Source organism: Macrobrachium nipponense, chromosome 3 (genome assembly GCF_015104395.2).
Source record: "Macrobrachium nipponense isolate FS-2020 chromosome 3, ASM1510439v2, whole genome shotgun sequence".
NCBI lineage: Eukaryota > Metazoa > Arthropoda > Malacostraca > Decapoda > Palaemonidae > Macrobrachium > Macrobrachium nipponense.
The window spans coordinates 61,368,537-61,379,546 of record NC_087202.1 but is presented as its reverse complement, the minus strand read 5'-3'; positions in this window follow the sequence as shown (position 1 = coordinate 61,379,546).

Genomic DNA, 11,010 nt, shown 5'->3' with positions numbered 1-11,010 from the left:
GAGAGAAAATGGTCCTCCTTTGTATTCAGAGTCGGAGGAGGCGAGTAACTTTTCAGGTTCCCTTCTCAGGCCGAAGAAAGTTTCTCTTAACATAATTCTGATAAAAATAACTTCGACTTTTTCCCATCTAATTCGAAATTCACAAAAGGCTGTCAACGCACAGAAAAACACTGCAGATAAAATACATCTCACAGCTCAACGCCATCAAAACAATTCATTATCCGATAAGGCAATTTAGAGACCGACTTCAAGGGAGATGAAGAGACTTCAAGGGATATAAAAACTTCATGGGAAATTAAGATTTCAAGGGGGAATAAAGAGACTTCAAGGGAAATGAGGAGACTTTATATGAAATGAAAGCTTTAAAGTGAAATACTTCTGGCGATTTCATACTTTTACTTGCAATCCTTCCTCCAGTCACCCATTGTCTCCCAGTCCAAAAGATTTGTACAAACAAAACAAACCAAAAACAAAAAAATCTACGTTTGCGAGGATTAAAAACTGGTAAAAAATCGATATTTATGTTTATTTATTTTTTTTAATATAAGACTGTACGGATATCGCCACTTCGGTTATCTAGAAAATTACTTGACTATTAATTTGTGTAACATCTAGAAAAAGGATTTGAACTAACCTTTATATTAATTTAATGATACGAAATGATAGCACAAAAAAGTAAAAAAAAAAAAAAACGATAAAAAACAAAACATAAAATCAAAGAAAATGCTGGACTAACATCACTGATTGCATTCTTCTTGAACACTACGCAATGTTGTAGCCTTGTAGTACTTGAAACTATCAGCTTTAATGTATCGGGAACGATTTTCATGACCAACTTTAAAATTCATCCAGTATTACAAGGAATATAGTATTATCAGATTAACTGACGATAATTGGTATATGAATGGGCCTAAATTTAACGTAAGTAGTTATGTGAATTTTCATAACTTTTGTGGTGAAAATACTACGATTTTGTAGTACTACCGTGAATGAAATCCAGATCTTTTATAAATGAAGATCTCTACTTATTTGTAATAAGATACTAACATATCCTTTCTTAATTTTCGATCCATATCTTTTTTATAAGCATGAATATAAGCACGTTATAATATACTACATGGGCAAAACTGGAACTTAAATACTAACAAGCAGAAGCCACAACAAAACCTAACAAACATTACTGATACCGGCCAAGATCTGCACAAAAAAAATATTAACCGCTTGGTTCAAGATTACAGATTCAAGGTGCAGAAAAGTAGGACATATGTTCCAATAAAAGCGAGAGAGAGAGAGAGAGAGAGAGAGAGAGAGAGAGAGAGAGAGAGAGAGAGAGAGACGGTTTAGACACACGAAAGACACTCTTAGCTGTCCTAACGACACGAATATCTCCATTATGGAACAATGAGCAAATGGCAATAAGTTGTGTAAGAAAGGAGAGTTAAGAGCCCAAATTCGTAAACATGTAAGAAACCGACAACTGCTACTTATAAATTATAAGAGACAAATTCCAGTTTATTCTGTGATTATGGTTATTTATGTGGTTAAAAATAGCTGAGCTCGGTTATCATAACCTAATTGAATGAATGCTTATGTTTTATTATTGTCCAACCCAGGCAATAACTGTCGCTGCAACTTTTTTTCACGTTATGAAATTAACCTGAAACAAGAGTTTCCTAATGCAACAAACAACGTCCTCAACAAAATGGTATTGCCTTAACCATTCTTTCATTACTGATAAGAACAGGAGCAGGTTAAACAGTAATACGTAATTTTGTCAGCAAAACGGGGGTCATGGTAGTCAGGATGATGAGTCACTGCATATGTGTGGCCATGAATCTCCTGATGAATGTTACTGCATGTTTATAAACTTCTGTACGCCAGGTTTGTTGACGAAAGATACCATTTAGCAAGTATGTGCGTTTGAAAATAAATATGACCAAAGAAACAAATGATAACTTACATCTAGAGTGATTATTCTTGTCTCCAAGAGAAAAAAGATCCTAATTTTTATTGCAAATTCAGTCAACGCAGCATCTATTTAACCTTTCAGTGCTCTACGGTCTCCAAGAAGTTAATAACATCAAACTACCTACCAAGAACTATACAGCAATATGTGTTCATACAGTTAGCGCCTATACATGACCTGACTATACTAGTCTAGAAGAAAATAATTCAAAGTAGTTATTGTTATTCGATGTGGCTGTACAAACGTCAGTGGCCATATTTTTCTACTATGAAGTAAGGTACAAAATACTATTTATTTTATGAAGAGTTCGAAACTGGTCTCAAGGACTCGCGGACGTGTGCGCACAAAAGAAAAAAAAATCTAGTCCATAATAAAAAAAAAAAAAAAAAAAAAAAATAGTGACTATACACATTTCCTTCAAAAGCTTGAGACAAACTGACAAAAGCTAGTGAACGGCATAACAAAAAAATAAATAAAGAAATAAAAGAGCAAACCCGAATGTAATAACATTATACAGCATGAAGCAGAATTCCGCTTTGAGGGTCTAAAAAAAAAAAAAAAAAAAAATCCGGTAATGTTAATATATGAGATTCCATCCTTCCAATTTCATCGCAGAATACATATACGTAATGCGGCCAATGAAAAGAAAACTGAATAAATCCTGTCTATTAAGATATCAAGATTATCAAGGAGACCCATCGTTCCGAGGAACACGAACACGGGATGACAGCTTTGAGGGTCTTGCATCAAAGAAAAGACTCCAAAACCTCGGAACATCAACACGACATCAGGACGTATATTTTTGCTCTATTTTCATGATGCCGCAAGACTACATATCATCTTCATTAACCCCTTATCTCCGCCATACACACAAATATTGGAGAGAGAGAGAGAGAGAGAGAGAGAGAGAGAGAGAGAGAGAGAGAGAGAGAGAGAGGGGGGGGGGGGTGGGAGCAACCTACAAACTTTTACTTGCTTATTGGTGTTAATTCAACGTGGTATGAGTGAAAGTTAATTTAGACTTTTCGCTACAATTGCTATCCAGGATAATGACCTTAATCGCCGTCTTAATCAAAGAGGAAGAAAAAGTAAAAGGTTTTTAAACCGGCGCCTTTCCTTTAAGTAAATGCCTGAAGACCACAAGTTTAGCATCGAATTGTTGCACGGTGACGTTTAAACGTCGGCTGCAAAGGAAGAGAAATAACGTGTTGATGAGTATATATATCATGGAACTTCAAATACGGGCAGGCTATTCCGAGCACTAATGTGTGTTTGTGTGTGTGGTGTGTGTGTGTGTGTGTGTGTGTGATCGACAATGGGCGACTGAGGTTTGTTTCTAGACAGGATGCCAGAAACCTATAGTTTCTAAAACACAAAACGCCTTAATTTCTTGCTGATACAGAATAAAACTGTTCTTAAGCATGAACAAAATGGAGATTGCCCAAAATTGGGCAAAATTCAATTAATTTTTTAAATACTACCATACCTGTTGTTAATCTGAAGGTAAACAGCTGTACTTCAATTAATTTAATTAACGACTTTCAAGAAAATAAATCTTATACGACAATACACAAATGCGGAGGAAGGGCCATCTTTCTAAAGGGCAAAACACTCGAACCAATGGCTTTCTAAATCTTTGAACTTTAGTAAATATCAAATCACATCAGTTGAAAAGAAGTTTTGGATCCCAGAATGGGTGGAAAAAAAGATGGAGAGAAACTGGAAAGACCGGAGTTTAAAGAGCACTCCAGTACTGGAGGAGAAAGAGAGACAGGACCCGACTCCAAAATATTAGAGTAATTCGAAACCGTCGAACCTGGAAAACGCCGAGACACGGACAAACGGATCACTTCAAAGAACCTCTCAAAGAGAGCCAGCAAAAGTGAAGTATTGGCTTTCCAGGTTCAAGAAAAAAAAATCATTAAAACTGCACTAAGCTAAATTGAAATAGCTCAATAATTCCCATCTGCATAACAACTCCGGAATCATTTCTGTAATGAATGTTTGAGTGAACTAAAAAGTCATGCAGTGATGAATGTTATTTGTTTACTAATTCATAGCTTTCAAAAATGGGGCATCTCTCTTCACTTTAAATAATTTTTACTTAATGTTTATTTGAGAGAGAGAGAGAGAGACGAGAGAGGAGAGAGAGAGAGGAGAGAGAGAGATTTCACCTTTTTTTGAAGACTTTGTTGTTGTTGCTCCTCCAGGATGTAATAAGAAGGAATTCTGAAGGCTCAGTGCAACAGCAGCAGCTGTATGGAATCCTTGCGGCCCCCAAAACCTTCAACCAGCCTCCCACGAAATAAATAAATATATAACTAACTAAACAGCACCGGCGAGTTTCATTAACCGCCGAGAAAGGAACACGAAGCAAAAGAGACAAAAAGACAGAACAAAAGAAGATGCAATTCCAGATAAAAGGGAATCATTTTAGAATTTTCAGTAAAAATTATTATCATCCTTATACATTTCATCTAAAAAAATAAAGAGATCGAAACGAAGCTAGTAAGCGTTCGAGGTCGGAACTTGGTTCAAACAAACACTGAAGTTTCCCTTTGTTTACATTTTCTTTTGCACCAATTTCTTTTCGACTTTATTTATCTAAAACCACGAGTTTCTTATTGTCAAAAGCTTTTAATGAGGTTCTCAACAATTCGTTCACAGTTTTCGAAGCCATTCGGCAACTCAGCCATTCCCTTTGACTTGTTTAATTTTTCTTTCATGCATTCTGTACATTATTATTCAAAATTTTCAAAAGAATTCTCTGATTTCTCCTCTGAAATTAAATTTTACCACCATCAACAAGAAAATGTTTAAATTCAATTGATATTAATTGTTAACTTGATTTGAATTACAAAGGTTCCGAACCAGTTTTTAAAGTTACCAAATGCAATTAGAAAGTAATTAATAACTACACGGAAGACTGGAAATAAAATAAATAAAAGAAATTGAAAGGAGAGGCCACTTTATTGGCAGAATGCCCCAAAGCGACCCAACACAACCAGACAAAAAATTCAGGATAACGCAAAGGAACATCGCCCGGGAGATTCAGTAGATTTCCTCAGCAAAAATCTCGTCTTTTAAAACCTCCATTGTAGTCACCAAGAAAATCCACTTTCCAATTTCGCCCAGAAACAGTCTTGAGAAACCTCGGTGACACCTTTTGCAAAATTCGGTTGGGAAATCTTATAGAAGGATAGGACACATCGGCAAAACTAGCATATACCCAATAGACATTTGTACATTAAAGAAACTTATTCATTCAAATTGATATTATTTCAGTAAGATAAATAATCCCCTGATGCTACAAAGTGCAAACTTCAAATCGTTTTTACATTATATAAACAGGTGAAATCTAGTCTATGCCTTTGTATGCTTGAAAAATGTTAAATAAATCAACGCACAGAGCCCGAAAACAAAAGGACACTTGCTTACCGACACACTCGCTGCGTTTTTCTGACCAAAAGAGGTTTTGAGGGAAAATCTTCTAAAAATTAAGGCAGGGAAAATGATCCTCAACAAAACCTTTCATAAGTTGCCCAATATTTGGTGCGCAAAATATTCAGAAAGGGAGCCAGGAGCATCGTAAAAGTGAAAACCTTTCATAAATGCCTTTTTCGGCGCAAGAAGAAACTCCAATCAAAAGCGAACTAAGGGAGGATGCGGGTCGCTTGTGTAACTTCTAAACAGCTTTAACGTCTGCTGACCTTATCTGCTTCAGTTTATTCAACTACTTCTTTCATGCATTTTGTCCAATCTCCTTCTCTCCTCTAGACGACATAGCTTCAAACCTTATGCTGAATCTTGGGTGAATTACTAGTTTTAAAATGCAGTACCACAATGCCTATACCACCCAAAAGCCCCGCCTCTCTCTCCCTCTCCCTCTCTCCATGAATGACATAAAATTAACACTACAAATCAAAGGTAAGGCAATAAATGGGGCCATTGTTAACTTTCCCTCTAAAATTTCACTTTTCTGAAAGTCACGTTCCACTCTGCTCAAGAGGCGTCCTAAGCGATTGACTTACTAACGGCACTTTTCAAAGAAACAGAAAAAACATACAAACCAAGGCCTCCCATTCAATATGACAAGAGAGCAAAAGAACGATAATTATCATGTTACCTCTCTCTCTCTCTCTCTCTCTCTCTCTCTCTCTCTCTCTCTCTCTCTATCATATATATATATATATATATATATATATATATATATATATATATATATATATATATATATATATATATATATATATACTATATATATATATATATATATATATATTTTATATATATATATATATATATATATATATATATATATATATAGATATATATATATATATATATATATATATATATATACATATATATATATATGTGTGTGTGTGTGTGTGTGTGTGTGTGTGTGTGTGTGTGTGTGTGTTACATCTTTCTAATAGTTCGGTAACGCATCACATACAAAGTAAGACATTCAATAACATGTGCATAGTAAGCTTATCCTCCAAGAAAATTGCTCTTAAGTACTTATAAACGGTATGCAAACATATTTTTTGACAATAATAGTTTTGCTTTCTTCGTGTCAAGGAAGACAGGTGCAATCAATAATTCAATAAATATAAGTCGTTACTGCCTATTGTCAACACAAAAATATGAAACAAAAGTCGCACCACTATATATATATATATATATATATATATATATATATATATATATATATATATATATATATATATATATATATATATATATATGTAAGGCCTAGGATTTTCATTAATGATATTTGCCAATATATAATAGTATATATATATATATATATATATATATATATATATATAGTATATATATATAGTAATATATATATAATATATATATATTATATATATATATAGATATATAATATATATATATACATATATATATATATATATATATATATAGCGTTCACCGGTCAGATCAGTCTTCGAGCACAAACATTTCTACACTAAACCTTAGACATATGTAAGACAAAGTAATAACAAATTTGCTCGGAAGAATAATTGGACAATTCAAAACTGGAGATAGTCGATTCAACAGGTACCTGGATTAATAAAAACATGGGATCATGAATTCTATATTTAAACAATGACGGCGAGAAATATATGGAAGCTGGATTCTAGAAAAAAAAAAAATTACTCCGTGGTTGCTAATACCTTACGCTCACAGGAAATGAGAGAGAGAGGGAGAGAGAGAGCACGCTGACATGTAATTTTTTTTGTTTTTAACGTCCCTCACCTGATGGTATTTAAGGAGAGAGAGAGAGAGAGAGAGAGAGAGAGAGAGAGAGAGAGAGAGCATGCTGTTCTGTATTCGTTTTTTTTCAGACTTCCCTCACCTGACTGTAGAGAGAGAGAGAGAGAGAAAGACAGACAGACACAGACAGACAGACAGACAGAAAGACAGAAAGAGAGAGAGAGAGAGAGAGAGAGAGAGAGAGAGTCCCCTTTCATGACATATTTCCAAATTAAACAACACCCTCAGCTTTATGAGTGCCATCATCATAATCATCAGCATAATCATTGTGGACGCTGGTAAAATCCGATGCAGCGAATGGGCAACACAACCATCCCTCCCCCGTTCTGCTCTATTTTAGTATCCATTCATCCGTCAGTTTTCCTCTCACCTTACCCTTCTGGCGTAATCTCACATTCTGGCATCCCTACCTCGTTACCCTTTGTCTTTCTCTCTTCTTTTTGACAGAGGACAGTAATACATGCTTTAGGACGCGTTTATGCTCTATCGTCCTTTGGCCCTAAGAGATGAATCGTCGCATCGGTAATAGTATCTGCGACCAGCTATTCCCTTTTGTTTTACCGATCCATTCGGTGGAAAAATGACTTTTTATAAAGAATGTGTCGGAATATGGAATACTTACAAAAAGGTTCACTCTCTTCTTTTCATACCTCCTTCCCTCTACAGTGCGTCTCTCTCTCTCTCCCCTTTCCATCAGCTCGTACTGCTGCAGTATTATATGGGTGTTCCCTTTGGACGAACTATACCCAACGTATCACTGTTGTTGACAAATGACACCCTGATATGCTTCATACACTTTCCCCGCCACCACTCCGCCACGCAGATGTTAATAGAAATCTGCCTGGATAATTAAAAAAAAGAAAAAAAAACATTTTTAGACAAACAATGTCCAGTCTGATCACCCGACTCGGAATCAGTAACAATTTGCTCACAAAGTATCCTAAGCAGTGAGGCAAGAAGATCTAAATCGTGGGAATTTCTGCAATTAGGAAGTGACCTCTGCAGAAATCTGTTATTATTATTTTTGGCATTATTATTATTTTTACTATTATTGGTATTTTCTGTTGTAAGTGTAACTGTGATTAATACCACAGTAAAGTTTTGGTATTTAAAATGTTTTATTTAGCCTTCTCGACCCGACTTTTGCTTTGTAGAAGCAAAATCTAAATAAGAAATATATTCTCTAGTATGAGGTAAGGATAATAACTCAAAAGAAGTTCCCTCCTCTTGTAAAGACCTAAGATTCCTTTATATAGCAAACTATAGAGGAAGAACAGCAAGGCCGATGATCACGGGATAAAGTCCTAGATACTACTCACTAAAGCAAACAAGAGTTACTAAATTCACTAACTCACAAAATTTCGCTTGGTAAAAATGCACCGCATTCGAAGGACAAAATAAGAGTGCATGAGTCTCCTACATCCGGAAAGACTTGTGTCGTACACAGAAAAATCTGTCAAGAACAAATTGTAAAGTAATTTATCTTCACAAAAAGACGAAACTTTTGTTTGAAGGTGAAATGCATGATTACATCATAAATTTTACCTAAAAAATGACAGTGGGAGAGACTTTTAAAAGAGTGCAGTAACTGTAATATATGTACCATCCTAATGATAAAAATAATGCGTCTTAAATATCAATATAAAATCACATCCTCTCGAGAGAGATGAGATCAGATTCACCTGACAATCACGACAAAATGGCACAGCTGACTTCAGCCTGAAAAGACTGAATAATGAACGGCAATCATTTATCCAGGATAAGCGTTATCCATCAAAGAAAGATGGCCGAGTCATTAAGACAGTAATGCCTTCCACACGACTCCAACGAAGTTATCTAATTCTAAGATGTAAAAGAACTGTGAAAACGCGTAGTTGCACTAATTTATGGTTCTGGGAGGATTACTTTAGAAAAACGCAAGGTTTAATATGCTATCAGCTTTATGGTTTCAAATGGTACCAATTTCATGCACAGATTTCTAACATGGCGAACATTTTAACTCTATCTCGAATTCCTTGAATGACCAAGGCTACTGAAGGAAATACCTTACTTCCTAACCGGTAACACAAAAAGCTACTCAAAGTGTCATCATCTTATCCCTTAATAGATATGGCAAAAGGTAGTGCCATATTAGCAATGTCACAAACGGACCCTCGCTTAAAAATTTATATATATTGAACGTATCCATGAGAATAGAAAGAATACTGAAGTATTTTCAGTTATGTTTACTTTTACTAAGGGGAACGCTAAATATTCGCAGCACGATTTCATCACGTTATTTACATGCGTTAATAGTTTGAGAAAATATAGTAGCTATAAATCATATATATATAATATATATATATATATATATATATATATATATATATATCTTTATCTATATATATATATATATATATATATATATATATATATATATATACATATACATATATATATAATACATTTATACGTATGTATAAAAATATATATTATTGATGACAATCATAACAGTATATACATATACTGTAATTTAACGCATATATAAGAAAAAACAGAAAACAATGTGAAAATGACTGAAAACCAACAGAACTGAAGTCATTACACGTAGACTTCCTCTGCTTTAACAACTGCAAAATCTATGCAATGAATAAACGCATGAAGAAAGGTAGTAGAGAATTTGCATGGCATCTGCGTCATTCTGTAATTTCGGCCTTTCACAAAAATTATTTTTTCAAATTCGTTGTAGCTCCTAGTAGTTCCGCGTGCTCTCTTTTCAATCTATTTAACCACTTCGGTCTTGGTAATAAATGGGCGAAGGTTGGCCGTATCCTGTGCATTAGCCCGGTGCCCCAAATCTCTCTCTCTCTCTCTCTCTCTCTCTCTCTCTCTCTCTCTCTCTCTCTCTTGCGTGAAATAGATTATCTCGTAATTTTCAACTTAGGACTTTTAGAATTTTTGAATATAATGGAAACAGGTCCAAATAAAAAACAAACGTAATCCCACCAAACAATGCAATGATAATAATGACACTGGCGATAACGACAATGCATACAATGACAAGGATGGTATTGTGATAAAGAAGACAGCAATTTTCAAATATCTTCGGACGTTATACAACATGACAATTATAAGTAAAATACGTCGTGCTCCATGCATTGGCAAGAAAGAAGAAAAAATGGAAACTGATCTAGTATGAAACAACAAAGTTTGAAAGAGATGAAACGTTGTTGCAAGGATTTAAAACCGAATTAAAGTCAAATTTCCACAATTTATCTTGTTATCCAACCACTTAAATTCCCTCATTTCACTGTCTTCAGTACTGTATTGGCTGGACAGCCTAAATTTCATGAATCTGTTGTGAAAGCTCTAATCGCTTAATTCCAAGCATGAAAGTACAAATGAGTAACAATGTGAAACAAGGATCGAATTTGTACATGGGAATGATTGCTGTGGAAATGATTGCTTTTACAACAGAGAGAGAGAGAGAGAGAGAGAAGAGAGAGAGAGAGAGAGAGAGAGAGAGAGAGAGAATTCTTAAGATTTTCTCGTTGTTCATGTTTAGCAATGGATGTAAATTAATCTGCAATATACTATTCGCCATGATGACATAACTTTCCTGGTATATATCAGTGTACTAAACGATAAATAAAAACAAAGAAATAAAACATTTGCAGCAGAGCGAACATCCACAAGTGGCTGCTCTCCATCTGCCAAGAAATGGAAGAAGTGCTTGAAAGCGAATGAGGTCCTTAAATAAAAGAAAGAAGCTCTTG